The sequence below is a fragment of the Canis lupus genome, chromosome 16, assembly GCF_011100685.1.
Source record: "Canis lupus familiaris isolate Mischka breed German Shepherd chromosome 16, alternate assembly UU_Cfam_GSD_1.0, whole genome shotgun sequence".
NCBI lineage: Eukaryota > Metazoa > Chordata > Mammalia > Carnivora > Canidae > Canis > Canis lupus.
The window spans coordinates 27,577,574-27,603,556 of NC_049237.1; the positions used below are offsets into that span (position 1 = coordinate 27,577,574).

Below are 25,983 nucleotides of genomic sequence, written 5' to 3' on the forward strand. Positions count from 1 at the left end.
TTAAGCCTCAGTGTGCCTAAGAATCATCTGCAGAGTGGGTTGCACATGCCAATTCTCTGGCCCAGGGCAGGGCTCAGGAGTGCATTTTTCCCAGGCTTGCTCTCCTGATCCCCCACTCACCCCAGGGAATCCGTGAGACCAAATAAACACCATGTGAGAGCTGCTCGCTCTCTATCTCCTCTGCCTCTGTAGCATCCAGCAGTTTCTACCAGTCCCTCCCTTCCGGGAAGATTCCCCCATCCTTAACCTCTTCCTTCCGGATCTGTGCCATACTGCCTAGTCCCTAGATTATCGGGCTCCTTTTGATCATGATTTTATTATGCGGCCTCTTCACTTAATCTCTAGTTCTTCCCTGAATTGTCCCGCTGTCTCCAGAGAGCCTTACTGTTTACGGTGATTTAACCCAGTCCACACACACCAAATACACATGCAAACACACCATCTGCTGAAAGCCCTCTTGCAGCCCCACTGAGTCAAGTCCAGCCAGACTCCTTCCAGTGCATTGGACTCTCCAGGATCTACTTACTGCTTACCCTCTAGGTTCATCTGTCCTGCTTCCCTGAAAAATACCCTCTCCCCCTACCACGCTTCCCTTCAAGCCTAGGTAAGCTCTGCCTTTGCCTGGAAAAGGCTTCCCTTGACCCCATCTGGCCAATGAACTCCTATTCCCATTGGGCTTGAGATTGAAGGAGGGTTTCTTCCTTCAGAAAACATCTCAGGTTTTCCTAATAACCCCCTCCCCCTCGCCCAAGAATGGATTGTTCCTTCTTTGTAGGCAATGTCTTCTCTCTCTAGCCAAATCAGGAGTCATGCATCCTCAGAACCTGCATGGGGTCTGGGCCCACATAGTGGGGGTTTAGGGCAGAGCCATAATCCAACATTTTCCTGGACAAAGGGCTGTAGCCAATTTTATACCAGGGTCTTGTGCTAAAATGATATGCCAGTGGGACGCCTGGGTGGTTCAGCAGGTGAGCATCTGCCTTTGGCTCAGGGTGTGATCCCAGGGTCCTGAGATCCCCAGGGCAGAGAGTCCCTGCAGATCCCTACAGGGAGCCTCTGCTATGTCTCTGCCTCTCTGTCTCTCATGAATAAATAAATAAAATCTTAAAAAAATAAAATAGTATGCCAGTAATAGGTTTATTGAGTGTTTCCTATGTGCTAGGCACTGTTTTAAGTGCTTTTTTCCCTATTAGGCTTATTTGTATAAGCTGTTTTTCTCAGATGTTGATTATTTGAAATGCTCTTATGTCTGTATAGTATAAGAGCTCAGGTTTCAGAGGATGCAATGTAACTTTTAATTGTAGTGTCTAGGAGTCAATAAATGCAACTGTCTCCTGTCCATCTGAGGATTCCACCCCTATCATATCTATGATTCATTCATCTGAGTGAGATTTTTTTCTTTTTTTTCTTGTAGGTTTTAAAAATGCTAATCGAATAATTTGAAAGGCGATTTTATTATGTCAGCTCCATCCTCGATATATCTGAAAATTTGAATAGAAGTCAGAGGAAAATGATACCAAATACACAAATGATTCAATACAAAGAAATTTATTTTAAAAGCCACCTCTCTGGTCTATGTCTGTTCCTATCTAGACATTTAAAATGCCACAAGGAAGAGTGCCGTTTCTCTAGACAGAGGCTTCGCACTCCCCTAGATTTATGATGCAGGATATGGTTGAGGTGTCTCAGTGCAGAAGGGGAAGAGCAGCGACTGAAGCCTCCAGACTCCTAGTGATCACTAGAATGTGCTGGCATTCCTCAGGAGATCGGCAGTTTAAAGTCACCAAGAGGTACTTCTTGATGCATTAATCTCTTCATTAGGATGGGAGTGGAGACAAGGAAATCTGTTCGAGATAAGCATGAAGTGCAATATGACTTTGCCTTCTTATAAAGAGCCATCATTCACATAAATTGCATCCTTCAACCTTTCAAGGGATTAAATGCTACAAGACAGACAGCATCTGGTTCAAACAGCAGCAAATCAAAGAGGGTAACCATACACCGTATGGTGAATAACAGGCAGGCTCCTGTATCCATAGGAGGCCAAGAGCAGAGAAGAGAAACCTGCAAGGGGCACCCGAAGAAAGGGTACACCTGTAGATGTGTCGGGGAAGATAGTGATGACTGCGGGAATAATAAGGCCATTCTTCCAAGGTGACCCACAGCGGCAGGCGGCCGCCCTCCTCCAGAGGATGGAACACAGCTCACCTTGACCCAGAGACCAGAAAAGAGAACAGAGAATAACGATGCTGTCTCCCGAAAGCCACCAGCTAGGGCCATTAATTCGTGGGCAGACTCAAATTGGCTTCTTCAAGGGTTTCTTAAGAGAGCAGGAGAGGCTGTCTGAAATTGGAGAAAAAGTGGTGGAAGTTCCACAGCGTTGCCTCTTTCTTCCCCTCCCCCACCTGAAGTCTCCTCCCCTTCTTCTCCATCTCGGGCTCTCATTACTCTTGTGACCTCTGCTCCGTGACCCTTCTGGGGAAGGATCAGATGCATGCCATTCACACCTCCATGTAAAGTGAATCCTCTGGCAGCTCCCAGGTATTCTGCTTCATCCATACCCCTGCCCCCCCCCCCCCCCCCCCCCCCCCATGAAAGGCTCTCCTCCGCTAAAGAATTTCTGATTGACAATGCCATGTGCTTTTCTGACTGGTAAGAAATTCAAATGCCAGAGGTTTTGAGTGAAGCCAAGCCTTGAGCTTTTCAGGCCACCCTTAGTCGGATTGGAAGTATTAACATTTAAGGATAGAGTGCCCAGAACTATCCTAGGTTTATTTATATATAGTTAGTTTTAATTTGTATCAAAGTTATACATGTAACTTCTCAAACAGGCCTGAAGTTTAGACTCATCTGGAAAAAATGTTTTAAAACCTTGAAGCCTAGACTTCACCCCGGGCCAGCTAAGTAAAAATTTGTTGGAGGTACAGCCCAAGGATGGGGCTTCTGAAGAAGCCCAGGTGATACGGCAGGGATGTGAGCCACTCACAGAGGTCTGAGGGGGATCATTCTACAAGGCATGTTTAAAACCACCCTAAACTGAACAGCAACCCCCTCCCCACCAAGTCTTACCTCCCTTATTCCCACTTCCCAGAAATAATAAATTCAACTATCTGAGCTGATTCATCTAATATTTACCCTCATATTTCCAAATTACATGATTATGTTGCTGCTTCTTCATTTTCCAGCTTTAATCATTTCTTGACTTCCTACCATGGAAAATAGGATTTAGCTCTTCCATGCCACCACCACCCACACCTCAAAAGCTCACACTCCCCAGCCCCCGACATCATCCCAACACTGTTAAAATGCAGTTAAGTCAACATTCACATTCTGAGTATCTTCTCTGTTTGCTTAGTTTGTTTATGTACTTATCTAAATAATTCAACCTCACACTTTCCCCAGATTGTTCTCCCAATTGGAGAAATGTTTTGAGGAAATCCTTCCCACTGCCCTGGGACCTTCACATGGACTGTCACTCTATCAAGGCTGCCCTAGGGTGATTCCCTCACATCAGCCTGGGGATTCCCACCTTCCCTTGTGTTGGATCCATGGTCTTCTTAGTAACTTTCTTGGTTTCCTTCCTTATTTTTGTGGAGTCTATCCCACCAGGATCTTCTGGGTAAAGAGTACATGGGAGCAAAGCTTTTGAGACCTTGATTATCTGAAAATGCATTCTTCTCTCCTGGAGTTTGGCTGGATATAGAATTTTAGGCTGGAAATAATTTTCCCTCAGAATTTGGAAGAAATTGCTCCATTGTCATCTAACTTTCTGGTTGCTATTGAGAAATCTAATGCCATTTTGATACTTATAATTTGCATGAGATTTTTTTTCTCTCTCTTTCTTGGAAAGCTCTTTGGATCTTTTCCTTGATCCCAACATTCTGAAATCTCATGATAATATACTTGGTGTAGTTTTATTTTCAGCCACTGTGCCAGGTACTCAGTGAACCCTTTTAATCAAGAAATGCAAGCCCTAGAGTCTAAGAAATGGAATTATTTCATTAACAATTTCCTCCTTCCACTATTCTGTTCACTCTCTTTTAAAAATTTTTGTTAAAAAATAATAAAATAAAATAATTCAAAATTTTTAATTTTAAAATTAAATGCTCAGTGGTTGAGCATCTGCCTTTGACTCAAAGTATGATCCCAGGGCCCCTGGATTGCAGTCCCACATTGGGCTCCCTGCGAGGAGCCTGCTTCTCCTTCTGCCCGTATATCTGCCTCTCTCTGTCTCTCATGAATAAATACATATGTAATGTATATTTTCTATTGGAGTTCGATTTGCCAACATATAGCATAACACTCAGTGCTCATCCCATCAAGTGCCCCTTCAGTGTCCATCACCCAGTCACCCCATCCTCCCACCCACCTCCTGTTGCACTACCCCTTGTTCGTTTCCCAGAGTTATACTCATAAATGGAATTGTTGGATCATATGGTATTTCTATGTTTAATTTTTGAGGAATCTCCATATTGTTTTTCATAGTGGCTGTACCAATTTATATTCCCACTGACAGCACACAGTGATTCACTTTCCTCCACATCCTCACCAACACTTGTCTTTTCTTGTCTTTTTTTTTTTTTTTTTTTTTTTTAAGTAGGCTCCATGCCCAGCTTGGAGCCCAGTGCAGGGCCTGAACTCACGACCATGAGATTGAAACCTGAGCTGAGATCAAGAGTTGGACACTTAGGGGCACCCTGGGTGCCTTAGTGGTTTAGCACCGCCTTCAGCCCAGAGAGAGAGCTCTCTCATGAATTTATTTATTTATTAAAAAAAAAAAAGAGTTGGACACTTAACTGACTGAGACAACCAGGCGCCCCCATTTCTTGTCTTTTTGATACTAGTCACTCTGACAGGTGTGAGGTGACATCTCACTGTGGTTTTTTTTTTTTTTTTTTTTAAGATTTTATTTATTTATTAGAGACAAAGAGAGAGAGAGGCAGAGACACAGGCAGAGGGAGAAGCAGGCTCCATGCAGGGACCCCGATGCGGGACTCGTTCCTGGGTCTCCAGGATCATGCCCTGGGCTGAAGGCGTCACTAAACAGCTAAGCCACCGGGGCTCCCCTCACTGTGGTTTTGATTTGCATTTCCTATTCTCTCTTTTTGAACCTTTTGTTCAGACATTGCATCTGAAGGATTTGTCCTATAATTTTCTTTTTTTTTTTTTTCTTCTATTTTCCAATTCTTTGTCTTTTGGTTTTACTTTCTGGGTGATTTTATCTCTAACTTCCAACTCTTTTATTAAATCTTTCATCTCTGTTATCTTACTTGTAATTTCTAAGGTCTTGTCCTGTTTTCAGAAGGTCTTTTGTATAGTTGTCTCAAGAGTACATTATTGTATGTTATGGAGGACTTTGGAAATCCACAGTCAGGAGGAAAATGTGTGGCTCTGCTTTCTACGCATAAAACCATCTTTGGGATTCACAGTTACACACCTGGGTAAAGTGAATAGTGAACCATCTTCAAGTGATGGAGGAGAGGTGTTGCCAGCATAATATATGTACTAAAATAGTGCAGAAACCCAGAATGGCACTGTCTCCTAGCTATGCAGGAAGCTTCTCATCCATGACTTATTGTCCTTGAGGATCAGAGAATAAAGGATAAGCTCTCTTTTGATTACTTTAGAATAACATGGAAACATTTGTTCTAACTTATAGTCCATTTGTTAAAGATGAAAGCTATAGTGAACTAAATGTTTATAATGATCCTTTTTTTCTATATGCAACTTCTCATTTTACCAAGAGGGTTCACAAACATTGCCCCAGTTGGTCCTCATAAAGAATGGGCAGAAAGGCAGGCAATTCTTCGATTTAACAAATGAGGCGAGTACTCTTTCCTCTCACATGTGCTGCCTTGCTAAGACACCATGCAGCTGTGTGATCACACTTTTCCACAGACAATGATATAGCAAAATGGGAAAAAGAGTGGAGTAGAAATCTAGAGACCTGAATTTTAATATAGACTCTAATGTTAATCAATTAAGTGAACTCAGGCAATTTATTCCTGTTTCACTAACATTTTGGGAGCCTTTCCTATGTATTAGGTATTATGCTAGGTGCTGGAGGTATTAAGTTGGATAGGACACAATTCTTGTCTTCAGATTGTTACAGTTTGTCTGAGAAGGTATATATAAACAATAACAATAAAAAATAGTTTTCTAAAATCATTTATGAAAGTAATATATGTATATATGCCTTGAAAGACAGCATAATTAATTCTATCTGGAGGGGAAAGACAGTGAAGTTTTCAAAGAGAAGGTGAAAAAAATAATCTTTTAAAAAATTATTACAGCAATACATTGTTTCAAGAAAATTCAAACAAAATATGTGACATAGAAAGTGAAAAATCACCATAACTCCCTTCCCACCAAAAGATGAGTGATGCTAGTTTGATGTTAATTAGGAGACGACATTTGATCCATGTCTTAAATGATGAGTGGAAATTTACCTGACAAAAGGTGGCTGAGGTTAGAAAGAGAGTTCAAGGCAAAGGAAATATACAAAAGGGGACTGTAAAAGCACTTGGCAGTTTTGGGGCACAAGCTGTAGTAAGTTGCGTGTGCTCAGGAGGAAATGGCAAGAAATACAGCAGGAGGACAAAGCAACTACCAGAACATGATGGATCTTCTTTCTCTACTATGTCAAGGATTTTGGATGTGTTCTGCAGCAATTGAGGAGCCATTAGAGTATTTTAAATTAGGAAGTAGACTGAGTCAAGTCTGCATTTTACATACCATTCAATGGCATTGTGGAAGGTGCATTGGGATGGGATGAGGAAAGATTGAACTCAAGAGACCAGTAAGGAAATCTAGGTTAAAATGATGAGTCTGAGCTAAGGCAGGAGAGTGAAGAGAGAAAGGCAGGGATAAATTTGAGATACTTTTGAGAGGTAGTATTAATAAGAAACTGGAAGTGAGGCTAAGTGAAAAGAGGGGTTTAGTGTGGCTCTTTGATTTCTGGCTTGAATAACTGAGTCATTAATGACATAATTAACAAACAGAAAGAATACAGGATGGAGAGCAGGTTTTCAGGGGAGAGAATAATGCCTAGAAGATATCCTGAGGAAGCTATCCAGAAGGCACTGGTTATAAGAGGTTGGCATTGTCCGGATCCCATGTGTCAATAATAGATATCTCCTGGCAGGGGTACTGGCCACGGTAGTGTTACCTGGACCAGGAAAAAAAGATTACCTGGTACAGAAGAAGACACTGAGTATTAGTGGTATTAGTATTAGAGGACTAGTATTAAACATCTGATCCAAGCAGTGAATATGAAATCATAAAAAGAAATAAGTCCAGGAGTCAAGAAGTTAGGGGATGAGAAATAGCATGGGAGACAGAGTATAAATGTATAAAGGCAGAATACAGGGTATGAGCTGCAAGAGAGACAAATATGACAGTCCTTTTTTTCATTATTGGTTCTGACTGAGGATCTGGGAGCCTACCTTCTGGCTTAAAGTGCCCTCGCTGGGTCCAGGCGGGGCAGGCCAGAGCATTCTCAGGCTTGCCCAGTGGAAACTCCAAGCCCATCTGAGAGAGGAAGGTCATCCTCTCTATGATTCTTTCCCTTCCTCTGCACCAAGTGCTAGAGCTGGCTTCAGCTGCAGCTTGCAAGATGAAAGGAATGGGGAAGCTGGAAGGAGAAGATATGATTTCTGAGCCAATAAAAAGACCTGAGAATTGAACTGAGGTTTGTATCAGGGTTGTATGTCATTATCACAGGATGCTGGGCCCTCCTCAAAATGGTGTCTCTAGGCTTCAAAAGCAATCATTCTTAATTTGAACCCAAACGAATGATCTCGGTAAGTACATGCCTTACTAGTCTTCTTTTGGCCAGAGAAATGGTTGCACTTACTGTATGTATACTTGGTGGGGGTGGGCGAGGAACAGAGGCAGATATAAAAAGGAATTTGAGCCTTTAAAATAATCTTCTTGCCCCAAAAGTTCAGAAAAATATTATCCTTCTCAACTGGACTATCCTGACACTACAGGTGCCTCAAGAGAGTCCAGGCAACAGGTTTGTAAGAGATCAGGTTCAGGAAGAATCAAATGTGGACACTCCAGTCTCTACTGCCAAGCGTGTATGGAGGTTCTATGCACTAGGCCAGAGGCCTTCCAGGTATAACCTAGAGTATTATTAAGGATTTGACTATTTAAATGCCTGGAGTGGATCAGAAATGCAAGATTCCTTCTCATCCACTCTCTGAGATATTTAGTCATGTCAGATGACAACCAGAAAAATGCAAGTACCTATTAGAAAACAGACTTGTCTACAGCATCATCTGCTTTTTTGGTTTTAGTGAGTGATAGCACTCCACCCTCACTCCCAGCAACCAGAGCTTGACCAACATTTTCTCTTGGGTTGGCTCTGACTAAGGCCAGTTTGATAGTTGTGTTGGCTAAACCAACATACTTCCAGATATCTTAGAGCCTACTATCAATCAGGTCTGCAATTGGGACAACCTCCTTCCCCATTCCTCTTTCACTCACCCACTCCCTAAACAGTCCACAACCCAACGTGGAGAGAGATAAAGAGAAGGAGGGAGGAAGGTAAGGAAGGGAGAGGGAGGAAATACATTCATTACTTTAGAGGAAAAAGAAAGGAGTTAAGAGAGCTCCCACTTCATGGCTTCTGCTGCTTTGGGTGGATGAGAAGGACTAGGATGGCAGAAAGCCAAAGCAGTGGGGTCACTGGAGGTTCTGAGGAAAATGTGGTAGAAATGACCAACAATGGGGCACAGTTGTGAAGGAGAAGGTGTGAGGAGAAGGGGAGTGAATCTAGAATGAAAAGTTATAGGTACAGGAAGTAATGAATGACTAGATAATATAATGTGGTTGAAAACCAGGTTCAATAGGACTGGGAAAGAGGGTGGTAGAGCAGGTGTGGCAGGCTAAACAGAAACCCCTCTCCCCAAAAAAGATAACCACAATCTAACCCCTAGCACCTGTGATTGTTACCTTACATGACTAAAAATGAACTTTGCAGATGTGATTAGGTGAAGGATTCTGAGACAAGGAAATTATCTTGGGTTACCTAGGTGGGTTAAATGCAATCATGTCCTTATAGAGGGAGATGTAGCCCACAGGAGAAGAGAAGGTACTATAACCACAGAGGCAGAGATTGGAGTGACGTGACCACAAGCCAAGAATGCTGGCAGCCCCTGGAAGCTGGAAAAGGCAAGATTTTTCCCCTACAGCCTCCTGATAGAGGGAAATGTGTCCTTGCCAACAGACAGTGACACTGATTTTGAACTTCTGGCCTCTAGAACTTTGAGAAAATAAATTTCTGTTGTTTTAAGTCACAAAGTTGGTGCTAATTTGTTATAGCAGGAAACTTATACAAATGGTTATGAAGATAGGGTCACAGAGCAAGAGGAGAATTGTTTGAGTGAGAATAAAAATCAACTGCTAGCCAGAGGTTGATAAAGGTAGAGTGAAAATGAAGTGAACTTGAAATAAACTTCATAAGTGCTCACATGTGCTAGGAACTGGCTAGGCATCTGAAGTGCACTATTTCATTTAATTCTCCTAAGCCAGGCTCTTAAGGTAGGCTTCTTATCCCATCTGTTTTTGTTGGTGACAAGATTAAAGTGCAGAGTGATTAGGAACCATGGTGATCAGGGAAATGGAATTTTTTTGCTTCTTTTTTTTTTTTAAGATTTTATTTATTTATTCATGAGAGACACACACACAGATAGGCAGACACATAAGCAGAAGGAGAAGAAAGCTCCCTGCAGGGAGCCCGATGCGGGACTCGATCCCAGCACTCTGGGATCATGACCTGAGCCAAAGGCAGATACTCAACCACCGAGCCTTGCAGACATCCCTGTTTTTGTTTTTGTTTTTTAAAGACTTTATTTATCTATTTGAGAGAGAATGAGCACTTACGAGCAGGGGGGAGGAACAGAGGGAGAGGGAGAAGCAGGCAGGGAGCCCAATGTGGGCCCAATCTCAGGACCCTGAGATCATGACTTGGGCTGCAGGCAGATGCTTAACTAAATGAGCTACCCAGTGCCCCTAGGGAAATGGAATTTTGAAGTCCTATAGCTGTATCTCCAAAGTTGGGTTTCAATCCACACCCCAGTGAGGTTGAGGCTCCCATGGTTACTGGGTGCCTAGTGGACACTGAAGGGGATACAGAAGTTGGAGTGAGGAGAAAAATGTAATTTCTCTCTTCTCTTTCTTTTTCTTTCTTTCTTTCTTTCTTTCTTTCTTTCTTTCTTTCTTTCTTTCTTTCTTTCTTTCTTCTTTCTTTCTCTTTCTTTCTCTTTCTTTCTTTCTTTCTTTCTTTCTTTCTTTCTTTCTTTCTTTCTTTCTTTCTTTCTTTCTTTCTTCTTTCTTCCAAAGATTTTATTTATTTGAGAGAGAGAAGAACATGAGCAGGGAGAGGGGCAGAGCAACAAGCAGACTCCCCACTGAGCACAGAGCCCAAGGTAGGGCTCAATCCCAGGCCGCTGAGATCATGACTTGAGTGGAAGTCAGACACTTAACCAACTGAGCCACCCAATAGCCCCAAGACTAAATGTCTTTAATAAATGCTCAACTCTACCTCTGAATCCAAGATGCCTTTGTGCTTTGAAAGGGTAGGAGGGGAGTGTTCATCTGAGGAGTTTCAAGGACAGTGGTATCATTAGGGCAAAGTCAGGCCAATTAGGATAAGGAAGCAGAGAAGGCACATTCTAGAAAAGGGAGAGTTCCTGGCTGTGGAACTGAAAATTACAGAGGGTACAGTTTTGAAAGGCATCAGAAGGGGAATCTTGGAGGCTCCCTGATCCAGCAAAATACCCATAGGACAGAATAGAAATCCTCCCATATAAAAATTAGAAATGCCTTATGAAATAAAACTCTTTAAATGTATGATGATGACAACAACCTGATTTAAAAAAAATGGACAGATGCTTTAATAGACATTTCTACAAAGATATGCAAATGGTCAATTAGCCCATGAAAATATACTCAACTAGCCATTAGGGAAATGCAAAGCAAAACCACAATGAGATACCACACCCATTAAGATGTCTATATAGGAAGGCCACATAGGATGGCTGCTATAAAAACAAAAACAAAACAACAGGAAATAACAAGTGTTAGCAGGAATGTGGAAAAATTGATACAGCTACTGTGGGAAACATGTGACAGCTCCTAAAAAAATTAAAAATAGAATTACCATATGATCAGCAATTCTACTTCTGGATATATACTCAAAAGAATTAAAAGCAGGGCCTTGAAAAGATATTTGCACACCCATGTTCCTAGCAGCATTATTCACAATAATCAATGGACAGTAGAGCAATCCAACTGTCCATTGATGGATGAATGGATAAAAAAATGTGCCATATGCATATAATGGATTTTTTTTAAAAAGATTTTATTTATTTATTCATGAGAGACACACAGAGCCATAGGCAGAGGGAGAAGCAGGGAGTCCAATGTGGGACTTGATCCCAGGACCCTGGGGTCATGCCCTAAGCTGAAGGCAGACACTCAACCACTGAGCCACCCAGGTGTCCCTATAATGGAATATTAATCAGTGTTAAAAATGAAGGATATTCTTGGGGTACCTGGGTGGCTCAGTTGGGTAAGCTTCTGACTCTTGATTTTGGCTCAGATCACGATCTCAGGATCATGAGACTGAGCCCTGCATTGGGATCCATGCTGAGTGTGGAACTTGCTTAAGATTCACTCTCTCCTGGGGCACCTGGGTGGCTCAATGGTTGAGCCTCTGCCTTTGGCTCATGTCATGATCCCGGGATCCTGGAATTGAGTCCTGCATCAAGCTCCCTGTAGGGAGTCTGTTTCCTCCTTTACGTCTCTGCCTCTCTCTGTGTGTTTCTCATTAATAAATAAATAATTTTTTTTTTTAAAAAGAAGATTCTCTCTCCCTCTCCCTCTCCCCCTCCCCCACCCGACTCACACACACACGCACACACACACACACACTCTCTCTCTCTCTATGTCTCTCAAAAAAAAAATTAAGGAAATTCTAACACAAGCTACAAGATGGATAAGCCTTGAAGAAATGCTAAACAACATAACACAGTCACAACATGACAAATATTGTATGATTTCAAATTCATAGACACGGATGATAGGATTGTTGTTGCCAGAGATTGGCAGGGGGAGGAATAAAGACCTATATTGTCTAATGGGTACAGAGTCTCAGTTTTGCAAGACGAAAAGAGTTGTGTGGATGGATGGTGGTGATGGTTGCATGATGTGAATGTACTTAATGCCAACTGAACTGTTGTACACTTAAAAATGGTTAAGATGGTAAATCTTATGTGTATTTTACCACAAGTTTTAAAAAATAATATTAAAATAAATAGAAAAGCACAGATGAGCTTGATAGGTAGGAAAGGTGCTGGAGTGAAAAGGCATAACTTGAACAGCAGACTCTGAAACTTACACTGCCATGGTCCTGGGCAGATGATCTAATCCAGCAAAGGCTAACGGTTTGGCTTTTCACACCCATACAGGACAGGATGATGCCTCAAGCCTTGGTGAAGTGAGGGTTAGACAGTCACCAACGTATAGTTCAGATGCTCTCAGAAAAGCCATCAACTCAGAAAGACACCAAGGAAGCTCTTTTCTGCCCTGACTCTAAATGGGAAAAAACAGTCCCCTAAGAAAAAAAAAATCAAAACCCCAGTCTTGTGCCTGGCACAAGTTTAGAGCCCAAATATCTACTACCTGCATCAGAAGGAAATCCCAAGCCAAGAAATTAACGTAACATTGGTCTTTAGCCAGTGATACCCCTAGGATACCTGGCAGGAGCAAATATAAAACCACTGGAATTAAACTTCAACACTCCAGGCCACAGAGAATTCCCACAGGGAAAATAAAGCTCTGCCTACAATAAAAAATTTTAAAAACAGAGAGAGAAATAATCTACCATGTACAAGAGTCAGCAGTCAAAATAAACAGGAGGGGTTAGACTCCTCAAAACTTTAGATAATAGATAAACTATTGGATAGAGACCACAAAACTAGTATTTTTTAAATGGTTTTAAAATCAAATGATATTCCTACAAGCAGTACAAGACACTATTTTAAGAAGAGTAGAAAGATCTCAAGTGAGCCAGTGGAAACTTCTAGAAATGAAAAATATGATTACTGAAACCAAAAGGGCAAGGGATACATTAAATAGTAGATTAGACATACAGAAGAGGGAATTAATAAAATGGAGAAGGGATGTGAGGAAATAGCCCAGAATGCTCCAGAGAGAGACAGAGATTAGATATATAAAAAACAGGCTAGGGGGCGCTTGGGTGGCTGAGTGATTGAGTGTCTGCCTTTGGCTCAGGTCTTGATCCCAGGTCCTGGGATGGAGTGCCACATTGGAATCCTCATGGGGAGCCTGCTTCTCCCTCTGCCTGTGTCTCTACATCTCTCTGTGTGTCTCTCGTGAATAAATAAATAGAAACTAAAAAACAAACAAACAAACAAAAAGAAAAAAAACAAGTTAAAAGAAAGGATGAAAGAAAAGAGCCAACCTATGTCTCATAGGAGTACCAGAAGAAGACAACCGGAAGAAGAAACAATACTCAAACTCTACTATCAGGATTCCAAACATGGCCTTGCCAATTACTGCCTTAGCATGGACAAAAGATTTAACTCCTTGTGACTCAGTTTCCCTGATTGTACAATGGCTAGTTATAGGACTATTGTGAAAATTAAATGAGATGACATATGTAGAGCACGGCATACAAGAAACATAGATATATGATTATTATTAAGACAAGATATATGATTATTATCAAAACAAGATATATGATTATTATTGCTAATAATGGGAATTATCCCATGTTGGTAGATTCAAACAACTGTTGAAAGAATCACATGGGAGATAAATAAAAATAAATCCATACTTAGGCATACTACACTAAACTGTAGAACATTGGGGAATAAAATCTTAAAGTAACCAGAAAGGAAAGATGTTTGGTCTACAAGGGGCCAATAATAAGACTTATAGCAAGATCCTTCTCAAGGCGCTGAGGGAAAATCACTGTCAACCTAAAATTCAATACCCAGATAAATGGCCATTTACTATTGAAAGTGAAATAAAGGTATTTTGGTGAGGGGACATAGGGGCCTACCTAGGGATTTTGAAGGGACTCAGTTTCCTCTTCTGAAGCACAGAGTTGGGGCTAATGGTTTCCGATGCCCCTTCTCCTTGGCCATTCTATGGTGTTGGATAAAGTGGGGGAGATGTGAGGCTGGGGTTCTTGAGAATGGCAGGGCTAAGTGTATGGAGACTTCTGGAACTCTGAGGGCAGTCTCAGTTTGGCTCTGAAAACAGTGCAGCTGCAGATATTGGACATGGGAAGTCCCTCCCAGAAAGAGGGGAGAGAAAAGGCCTGAGTGTGCCACAGACATAAATGGAAGAGGTAGATGACAGGCAAAGTCTGAAAAAAACCACATCCTGCCTTCCATGCTGCCTCCCAAAGGCTCTGAGTTTGACATAAATCCAAACATGTCTTGTCTTGGGCCCTTTCCTCTTTCAGTTTTAAGCTGTGTATATTTTAAGGGAAATCCATGTGGCTCTGAATTAGGTACAACAAACTCCTCTAAGAGACACAAAGTAGGGAGCTTCTGGTGAATTTGGAACAACTCGATACGAGATGCTCTTTTTAAACTGATTCTGTTTCCATCTCTCTCTCTACTCAAAGTCCAAGATTTTGGTCAAATGCTAAGAACCTGCTGGATAAGGTGTTTGCACTTTTCTTCCTCCGCTTCCTTGGCGGTCAAAGGGAACTCATCCAGGCCAGGGGGCATCAGGCCTAGCTCTGTCAACAAAACTGCTGTCCTTGATGCCAGTGCAGACAGGGCCTTCCTTTGGTTCTCGGGCACAATGGCTGCATTTGAGGCAGGCTTGGCAAACAGGACTGCAGTTTCCAAACTGTGTTTCCTGAGGTTGCAGTAAGCACCCCACCCCACCTCCTTATACAGTGGTAAACCTCACAGAGCCGTGTCAGTGGTTCATACTCTCCTGCTAAGCAGAGCCCAGTCCACAGGCTCCAGGAAAGGAAGGTATTCAGCCAGGGTGGGCAGCACAGTATTTTCCTTCAAACGTTTTCAAGTTCTGCTGGCTAAGAGCACCTGGTCCCAGCTGACTCCATGGCTTCAGCAGCTCTGTGGTGTACCTCACTTCCAGGAAAGCTTAGCCAGCCTGGGGTGGAGAGCCTCGTCATATATTTACCCACAGACTGGTCTCAAGATGCAGAATCATGCCACTGGAAAGAATTTTTTTTTTTTTTTAACAGAAACACACACAAAAAAAGCAGAACAAAACCCAGAATATTCCAGTTTCAAAAGAATCCAACAACCAGTTTGGTGGGCTGGGGTGAGGGGTATTAATTGATATCTCTTCATTAACCTCATTTTCTCCTTGAATTTCATTAATAAAGCTCAGGCCTACTTAGAACAACAATCTGTACTGCTAAAACTCAGCATCATGAAGTGTTCCAAGACCCTAACTCCACGCACATGGAATACAACCCCCTCTTCTAGAGACACTGCAGGAGAGACCCGGCGAGCCCACTCACAGTACTCGTGGAATGTGATCACAAAATCTGAACCCAAAGACAAGCTGTTTCTTCTTGGGATGATGGTTGTCAACAGTTCCCTGAAATGTACAGTGAAGGGGTGCCAAAAACCCCACAGCCCTCCCAGGTAAGGGGTTGAGTTTTAGAAAAGATGCAACTCACCTTCAGGCCATGGAATAGAAAATCCCTTCAAGGTGTGACGAAGAGCAAAAACTGCCTCTCCCAGCCCTCCAATTACTGAAGTAGAGAACAAGACTGCTTGCTCCACAAATTCAAGGACATCTGGGTCCCTCACGCTCCCTTTTTTTCTTTTTTGGTGAGTATCCAACCATCCAGAAATTCATGGCCTCACCGTTTCTACCTTTCCTTGACAACTGGTCATGATATAGGGGTTTAAAGCACATCTTCTCTCACACTTTCACATTCTTACTCGTTTCATTTAGCTAACTTTGAGGAGAGGCAGAACAGACCAATCAAACAAAAGAGTCAAATTTTGCCACTTAAAAAGCATCATGAGAGCTGAAAACTACCTGAGGGCTGCTTTTCTACATTATTCCCCTCCCCCCTTTTTAAGGTAGAAATTACTCAAAGGAACTGCTTCTGTGGCATCATTTTAGGGGCCACCTTCCCTCAATAATATCCCTCAGTGACATCTGCTATTCCGTTCCTGTTATTAGCCATCACATTAGGATTGCTGGAGGAAGAAAAGAGAGGAATTTGGAACACACTTGTAAAATGCATATAGTCTTTGAAATCAAAGCACACCAAGTCCAAAACACTTGATGTAAATGAGTTAATTAGAGCAGGAAGCCCAGAGAAACAATGTGGTTTAGCAGAGAGAATGCTGCGCTTGGAGTCCAAAGCATAGAGATGAACTCTCCCTCTCCTCCCTTTCCCTGCCTTAATTCCCTCATCTGTAAATTGGTAGTAACCATTCCCATCTTATTCTAAGGCAACGATTAATATTTAAGTGTGTGTGTATGTGCGTGTCCATGAACATATTCTGTAATGACTCTATGGATGTCAGTACATTTTAAGGGCAGGAGCCATGAGGAAGGAGGAAGGAAAGAAGACAGGGCCCCAGGATTTGCCACAGGCTGATGCAGTACTGAGGCCTAAGGAACTCCCCCCCAACAGCTGGCCTCTGAGTCCACCAGGCTGCTCCCAGCTTACTGTGGGACCAGCCTTTCCCATGATAATATTTAACTGAAAAGGGTCTGAGTGCTTGTTGTTTGATCAGGGTTCCCCTCCAGTATACCCAGGGCCCATCTGACCAGCCCGTCAGCTCTGGGTCCCCTCCACCAGTGTCTGCTGGTCTGTCCCCGACCTTGGCTCTTCAGCGGAGGGAGGGGAGAGCCAGCCAGACAGTTGGAAGTTCCTTGGTGGCATTTTCATGAAGACTGTTATACCTCAGGTGTAACTTTTACTGACTCCTAGGGAAGCCTGCTCACCTTCGCTTGGGGCACCTTTACTCTGGCTTCATAAAATATTGTTTATAAGGCCAGGCTCAAATAAAGTTACACCAGTGCAGCAGGGTGCTGGGGATGGGTTATAAGACTCCAGCCCCACGAGCAGATGCCCTGGAACCCCTGTATCTGCAGGCTGGTGGCTGGCCCCCAAGAGTTATTTTTCTATTCGTTTGGGCAGATTTCCACTCCCACTCCCCCCCCCCCCAGAGAAGGCTCTGGAGCTGCCAGGCCATGGTAACAGGGAGAAACGTGGGGCTGACATGTGAGCCCCAAGCGGCAGCAGGGAACAGGGAGGGGGAGTTGTTTCACCTCCGGGCTTGGAAAAGCAGCCTGACTTTTGGGAGGGAGCCTAATTGATTCTACCGGTGGCGGCAGTGTGGTAGAGACCCCTGGAAAGAATGATGTTTGGGGCCAGGGTACCAGCGCCGAAGGCACACACACTTCCTTTAATTAACAGGAGCACGATGCCAACAAACACACCGGCATAAGGGAAGTGAGGGCCGCTAACAGGCCAGCCTCCTGACTTCCTCCGGGAGCGCCCTGCCAGCCAGGATTATTCGCTGTTCTTGTTTCCTCACAAACCCCCACCCCCACCCCAGTGCCTGGGGGGGGGGGCGCCCCAGGTGCTGGCAGACCCCCAGGCTGGCGGCACTGCCTGAGCTTGTCTTCCTGCCTCTCTGGCAGGGATGTTTTTTCTCCTTTGAGTAAGGAGAAGCTCCTTTGAGGCATTCAGAAAAGCCAGGGGACCCTTCTACCTCCTGACCTTAAATGGTCATCTGCCTCCCCTTTTCTCTCACTTGGTATTTCAGGGTGGTGGTTATTTCTACTGATAAACTTCTTCTTTCTTCTCTCTCCAGATCTCCCACAATCACCACCCACCCCCACCCTGCAGGATCTGAAATTATCTCTAGCTCCCATGAAGCCCACACCCCCCGGGGAGTGGGGCTGCCCTGCCTGTGGATTTTCCCATAGGCTAGGTCAGTGCCTCTCATCTCTAGAGCAGTCCTTCCTAGGATATTACACTCTGTGAGTCTCTTTTGATTATTAGCAACTGCAATCAGGACTTGAAAGACAGTGATTCATTCAGGAAGTGTAATACACCCAGTCACATGCCAGGTACCCTGCTGGGTGCTGAGGACTCTAGGTACCTGAGGTCAGACTCCTCTCCAGGAAAGGAGCCAGAGGTGAGGGCTCTAGTCCTATGTCCAAGGAGCTATGGGTACAGTGTGGAAGGACCACCCTGACTACGTGCCGACCACCTGAATCAAATTCAGACTTGTAATAAATGCAGATTCCCAGGTCTCATCCCAGGACCTTCCAAATCAGAATCTCAGAGAGAAGGGCCGAGGAAGATGTAATTTTTTTGAAGATTTATTTATTTATTTATTTATTTATTTATTTATTTATTTATTTTAAAGAGAGTGTATGTGTGTGAGAGAGGGAGGGGTAGGGAAGGGCAGAGGGAGAGAGAGTTTTAAGCAGACTGCATGCTCAGCATGGAGCCGACCTCAGGGCTCAATCTCAGCACCTTGTGATCACAGCCTGAGCCAAAACTAAGAGTCGGATGCTCAACTGACTACGCCACCCAGGCACTCCAGGAAGATGTATTTTTGAGGAGTTTCTTAAGTGATTCTTATTCACACTAAATTTTGAGAACCACTGTCCAATTTGAGAGCCACTGTTCTAGAAGTAGTTAGGAAGTGATAGCATTTGAGTTTTAAAAAATAATAGTCTTTATTAAAATTTTTATTTTCCTTGAAAGAAACTATCGAAGGGTATATTATATATATATATATCCTAGTTTTGTGAGGCAGTAGTTTATAAAACTTGAGTTTTAAAAAATTTTAACAACTAAAAATTAATTTTTTTAATTTTTAAAAATTAAAACAATTTAAAAAAATTTAAGTATAGTTATCATGCTGCGCATTACATCCACAGGACTTATTTACCTGATAACTGGAAGTCTATGCCTTTTAACAATCTTCACCTATTTTTCCTGTCCTTCTCCCCTTCCTTCAGCAACCTTCTCTGTATCTTTGAGTTCAGTTTTGTTTTTTCAGATTCTACATATAAATGAGATCATATAGTATTTTTTTTTCTATCTAACTTATTTCATTTAGCATAATGTCATCAAGGTCCATCCATGTTGTTGCCAACAGCAAGATTTCCTTCTTTTTATGGCCGAACAATATTCCATTGTGTATATACACCACATCTTTATTCATCATCTGTTGATGGATCACTTAGGTTTTTTCCATGTCTTGCCACTTGTAATGGCAAGTAATGCTGCAATGAACATGAGGATATAGGTATCTTTTTGAGATGGTAAGTTTGTCTTCTTTGGATAAATACTCAGAAGTGGAATTGCTGGATCATATGATAGCTCTATTTTTAACTTTTTAAGGAAACACCATCCTATTTTCCATCCATTGGCTGCACCAATTTACATTCCCACCTACAGGGCATGAGGGATCCCTTTTCTCCACATCCTCACTAACATTTGTTATTTCTTGTCTTTTTATCATCTTGGGATGACATTTGTGGTTTTGTTTTGTTTTGTTCTTTGACATTTGTGGTTTGAAGGATGAGTAGGACCTCTAAAGTGAGGGATGAGGAAGGAGATGCCAAGCAGAGGGAATAAAATAACAAACGCTCCATGGGGTACAAAGGAGTCAGTGAGAGAGATCAGAGCACAAGTGGGCAGGAGGGCAAATAGAGGCTCTTCCCAGGCTGGGAAGACTCTTACCTGTCATTGTAGTACATGTATGTTGACTTTCTGACCACCCAGCATCCATTCACTCCTAATAATACCCACAGGTTAGGCACTTGTCACAAGCTAGGCCATGTTAGAAATACCAAAATTCTTTCTCCTGGAACTTTGAAGATGGAATGGAGAAAATCAAAAGAAAAAAAATTAGAGAGCATTTATTCCGCACAATGTCTGGGCAGAATCTTTCCAATTCATTCCATTTTCCTTGAGTTAGCTACAGTTGGTCTTATTGTTTGCAACCTGTAAACATTGTCTGACATAAATATGAAAGGAATAGAATGGGAGATGGAGTCCTTAATACTTATTCTGTGCCAGGAACTTACATACATTAATTTATTTTCTTATGCTTTCTACTATTTTGCAGACATAAAATTTATCTTAGGTGGGGCGTCTTCACAGATAATTTTCTCTGCTCCTGATCTTGGGGTCTCTGGAGTCAGAGGAGAGGTTCTATTCACCCAAGGCTTTGCAAATGACTTTTGCTTGACTCATGACCAACAAAAGATGTTGACAACCTCCTTGCTGAGGAAGGAATATCTAAAAAATGACTTGTAGGGATGAATCCAGGATATTTCTATCAAATCAGGAGGGCACAAAGAGTGTGCTTACTAATGTAAGAAGAGAAGAGTAGAGAGGCCTGACCAATACTCAGGATGATAGGTTTCCTTTTCACTAGGATTTCAGTCAACATCTAGAGAAAAAACCAAACAGACCTAAAAAAGTTCACAAGGAGCAGGAAGATAATACAACCACATGAGGAGAAAGCAAATCAATCAGGGACAAATTGGAAGAATGAGTACTGTACTTGAATACGGATAAAAAGATAGAGGTCAGAGTCTATAAGAAGTTGCTCAGTGACTGGTAGTGACATACACATACACATACACACAATGTAGTATGTATAATTATGTACAATATTATGTAACAATGTTTACAATTAAGAAAGAGGGCAATCTAATACACACAATCACTCTCTCCAACACCACTACTACATATAACAGGTAATTACATGTTTATAGAGAATATACACTCTCATTCAGCAATTATTTGTGGCATGCCTACTGTGGGCCAGACCCTATAGAAGGCAAGCCTTATTATCTCATTCTATGAAAGATGTAACTGAGCCCTAGAAACCTTGATAAGTGGTGGAAATAGAATTCAAGTCAAGCTCTTCATACTATGTGTGGAAAGCCTATTTTGAGCTATTTTAATTTTTCAGTAATGGAGCTAGAACTCTGCCCCGTTCACATGCTCTGGAATTTAGATTATATCCTGTAGGCAAAGGACCCTGAATGTTTTTTAGCAGAGATATTACACTAGCAGATCTTTGGATAGATAACTCTTGGAAAGTTATCTTGGAGAGAGAACTCTGATCACCAGATATAAGGTGACTGTGATAATCCAGGCAAGAAATGACAAAGACCCAAACTAAGACAAGGATAGTGGGAATGGAGAATGGGAGAAGAGCTGGTTAAATAGGAGGTCCTCTGTAAGACGTGATGACTGTACAAGGGGATGGAGATGTGTACGTGCTCCAAAGTGATTCTCTTCCATGGCTTTAGGAAACTGGGTGGGTACTCCCGCCACTGGCCAAGGCAGAGAATGCTAGTAGACAGTAACTGCCATAAAATGAAGTGTCTATGATACTGAACCATGGCTGCTTTCCCTCCCCCTAGGGTCTACAGGGCTTTCCCAGCAAAAACTTGGTTTTTGCTATCCTCCCAATAGTATGACAAGCCCTGACACAGTCCAGCCACACTGAAGGCATCATCAGCTCTCAGCTTTGGCCAAGAGAAAACAGAGGGTTCTTAAGTGCTTTGCCTACAATAGGATTTCGCCATAATGTCTGTGGGCAGCTCCATGATTCCTGATTCATACTATTCTCTGAACTGCAAAAGCCACTGAAATGTCTCTGAATGAACATCTCATGCTCTCATCTCCACTAGCGTGGAAACTGGGGGGAGGGTGGGCGGGGGATTCTGTTCCTTTGCAGACTTTTTTCCAGCTGTGGCTTTCACAAGCCACATAGAAGACTGCAAGTCACGTCTGATCAGCAGGCTGAAGACTCAAGCTTGTACGATACTTGTACTCAATGGCACGATTTGGTGTATTCTAACACTCCCAGCCAAGACCCTCTGGCTACTCCTCAAAACCCTGAGCAGTAGCAGAGGCTGATTCAATTATTGGAAGGAGGTTGGACAGCCTTGAATTTGAAAGAGCCAGTACAAATTTGATCTCAGGAAGAAGAGCGCTGCAATCAAATGTCCTGGTCCTACTGAGCCTGCAAAAGCACAGCTTGAGCTGAAGACAAGTACAGCATAGGGGGTGGCCCAGAAGATGAAAGTGCTCAATGATAGTGGCTTAAAACAAAAAATATATGTTTTTTGTTTTTTTTTCACATATTTCTGGGTCAGGAATGTTGGAACGGCTTCGCAGGGTGGTTCTGGTTCACTGTCTCTCATGAGGTTGCAGTCAAACCATTGGCAGGGGCCGCAGTTGTCTGAAGACTTGAATGAGGCTGGAGGAGCTGCTTCCAAGTTCATTCGTATGGCTCTTTCTAGAAAGTGTCAGTTCCTTGCCATGTGAACTTCTCCATAGGGCTGCTCATGACATGGATGCTGGCCTTGCTCAATGCACATGACAGATACAGAGAGAAGGCACAAAAGGAAGCCATGTGTCTTAAGTTTAAGGCATCTCTTAAACCCTGATCTCAGCAGTGGCATGTCATTATGTCTGCCATATTCTACTGGTCACATAGACCAACCCTGGTACAGTGGAAAGAACCACCCAAGAGTGAATGTCAGAAGGTAGGGTCACTAAGGTGGGCTTGGAAGATGGATAGCACACTGAAAGTTCTGGTGACCACTCCATCCCATAGTGCACCTGTTAAACACCCAGAAAGGAAAGACAGCTCAACCCTTGATACTTTCTCTTCATACAGTTTTTGCCAATTTATTACGGTGTAGGAAAGTGTGTGAACATTATTGCCTGTATTTTGACCTCTAGCAATTCCATCCCATTCCCACTTATGAACCCTTAATGGACAATGGCAGTCCTCTAGCCTTCTAGACTTAGACTTGCATCTAGACTTAACACTGTACGCTCAGCACAGTTCATTATTGCCCTGATTGTTTTCACATGTACTTAGATGGTTTCCTCAACTCGATCATAACTTCCTTATGAGAAGGGAACATAGGTCTTTTTATTTGTAAACAGCCATAGCAGCAAGCCTGATGCTGGATACACAGGAGCTGTTTAATCAGGAGTTATTCACTGAACTGATTGATTCAGATGCCCTCCTCAAATCCTCCTTTTTATAGTCTGGGAAGTTGAGGAGTCAGCAAGGAAAAAACTTGGTCAGATGAGTCATCAGTCAAGCCTAGAGCAAAACGCCATAGGCAGCTGCTCATCCCAGCTGGAGGAGGAAGCCTGGCTCTTAGTCCAAGGCTCAGAGGCTGCCGGCTACATCTAGCTCGGGCTAATGATCCTGCCTCTCCTGCACTGATCTCTCCAATAACTCATGAGGCTGTTGGAAGCCTCGTTTCTGCACAGCCTGGGCTGGTTGTGTGCAGTTTGCCAGGCAAGCACTAATGCTTCCAGAGGAAATGGTCATAACAAGCAGGACTTCCTTTTAATCTCTCTGTGATTTGTGACATGGCTCTGAAATGGGAAGCAGAGCAGAAGGGCCACTTGCCTCACACAATGTCATGGCATACACCAATGAGTCATATGGATCGGGTTCTAGTCTGCTCCTTAGTGGTAGATCATACAACAGTTGGTGATTTGGAAAGAAAGCTGTATTCAGCTCCATGCTAGTGAGACATATGCAGTGGTGCCAACTGAATGCGCTCTGCAGTTGACATAGCTAAGTGGCAATACCAGTATCTCAGATTGGATTCACAGTGAAGAGAACTCCCCACCGCCTGCTTTTCACTTGCCTTGGGTTTACCTGGGCTTAGTGGGTCCCTGCTAAATGTTTCATTATTCAAAACGGCCTTTAGAAACCTATGACTTTTGTTTTTTCAGTGAATTCACCTTAGTCCTGTGTTGTCTGCATGTCAGCTTTTCCTATCAGTCGTTTTGCATTCGTGGTAACTATGGGAGAAAGCTTGTGAAAAATGCTTTGTTATATTACATTGCCCCTTGGCTCCGATGAATTGCTCCGTAAATCACGATATTGTTAAAGTGTCCTAGCAAAACTAAACCACTTTCAGGGGCTCAGAGAGCACAAGGATATTAATCAGAGGCAAACACTGCAGAAGGGACACTTAAAAAAAAGAAAAAGAAAGAAAGAAAAAAACAGTTTTTCATGTGTGGAGTCTGGAGAAGAGCGTCCTTTGGGACTGGAGCCAAACCAGAATATCTTTACTCTTTCATAAATACTCTGATATGGGAATGCATTATCTCTGAACACTTTAAGCCCATTTAGCTTTATAGCAAAACAATATTGAACACCTGCTGCATCTTAATGAGGTAGTTCAAGCAGCACAGGGCAAGGATGGGACTGGTGGGGGTCAGGGCTCCATGCATCAGGAAGAACCGTTAATCAGCTTCAGCTGGGACACACAGCATTCCTGGAGAGGATGACAGGCGCAAGCATCTCACAAATAACCCGAGTGCACCTGTCCTTGACTGCACAACAAAGGCAGTAAACCTAGCTCCTTGAGTCCTAGGCTGTAGGTGTGAACCTCGGGGAGGGGAAGTGGTAACAGCAGGGTGGGTTTCTCGGATTACTGCCTAGGACAACTAGTCAGCAGATCAACAGCCTTTAACCACTGAGAGCCTATAAACCACTCCAAACGAGGTCTGATGGAAAAATACCAGCAAAAAGAAAGGGCCAGATTCTACTATTCTGGAACTTAAGTCAACAGCATGTTCCTCTAAATAAGTGGCACTTGCTCATCTTTTTGCTGCTTGGATTTCTTGTTACAGATGTTACAGCATTTGGTTTCTTCTTTCTCTTTTTCCAGTTTTATTGAGATATAATTGATATATCATATTGTGTAAGTTGAAGGTATACAGTGTGTGGATTGGAAACAGAATACATTGTGAAATGTTTACCAGAATAAGGTTCATTACCACAGCCTTTGCATCACATCATTACCATTTTGGTAGTGTTATGGGGAGAACACTAAAAGTTCTGCTGTGAGAGCAACTTTCAAGTAGACAGCATAAGACTGTGGACTACAGTCACCATGCAATATCTTAGAGCCCCAGCACTTATTCATCTTATAACTGAAAATTTGTGCTCTTTGACCAACATCTCACTTCCCTGACCTTTCAGCCCCTGACAACCTCCATTTTACTCTCTGCTTCTATGAGTTTGGCTTTCTTAGACTCTACTTATAAGCGTGTGCCTTTCTCTGCCTGATTTATTTCATTTAGCATCATGCCCTCAAGGTCCATCCATGATGTCACAAATGGCAGGATCTCCTATTTTTTTATGGCTGAATGATATTCTGTTATCACATATTCACAATATCACACATTCCTTATCCATTCATCATGGATTCTTAGATTGCTTCCAACATAGGTCAGCTATGGTTATAATGCTACGATGAACTTGGGGGTACAGAAATTTCTTCAAGTTAATGATTTCATTTACATTGGATTTATACTCAGAAGTGGGATTACTAGATCATAGGGTAGTCCTATTTTTTATTGTTTAAGGAACCTCCATACTGTTTTACACAGCGGCTGCACCAATTTACATTCCTACCACCAGTACACAAGGGTTCCTTTTTCTCTATATCCTTACCATCACTTATCTCTTGTCTTCTCAGTGATGGCCTTTCTAACAGGTGTGAGATAATATTTCTTTGTGGTTTTGATTCGTACTTCAGGGTCTGGTTTCTAATGGCATCTGACTTAAAGTAGGTGGCTTGTGCCCTGAAGCGATTTATCATCTAATGATAAGTGAGAAACACCAACAAAGTACTGTCCTGAAACATATATTAGAAACAAACTTTTTAAAATCCCAGACTTCCAAAACAGAATCTAACAAATGGGGAAAGGGAGCAGTTTTCCACTGATGAATTGCAAAGAAAACATTGCAACAAAGGTCAGCCTTTCCAAATCTCTTCTTAACTCTTTACCCTCTTCTTCATTTCCCAAGTACACAAAGAAAATAAAGGTCATTTGAAAGGCCACCAACTTCTTAATATTTTGGCATGTAATGATTATGATTAAGCACATAGACT

The 25,983-nt window shown here is 42.6% G+C and overlaps 1 long non-coding RNA gene across 1 annotated transcript; it reads right to left on the bottom strand.

Moving 5' to 3' along the window:
• Positions 1 to 1,532: 1,532 nt before the first annotated feature.
• On the bottom strand, positions 1,533 to 16,004 carry LOC119869629. Its single transcript, XR_005371455.1, has 4 exons — positions 15,707 to 16,004; positions 3,136 to 3,206; positions 2,209 to 2,343; positions 1,533 to 1,844 (listed from the first exon to the last, which is right to left on the bottom strand). It is a non-coding gene; the product is annotated as an uncharacterized LOC119869629 (long non-coding RNA).
• Between the last annotated feature and the right edge of the window lie 9,979 nt (positions 16,005 to 25,983).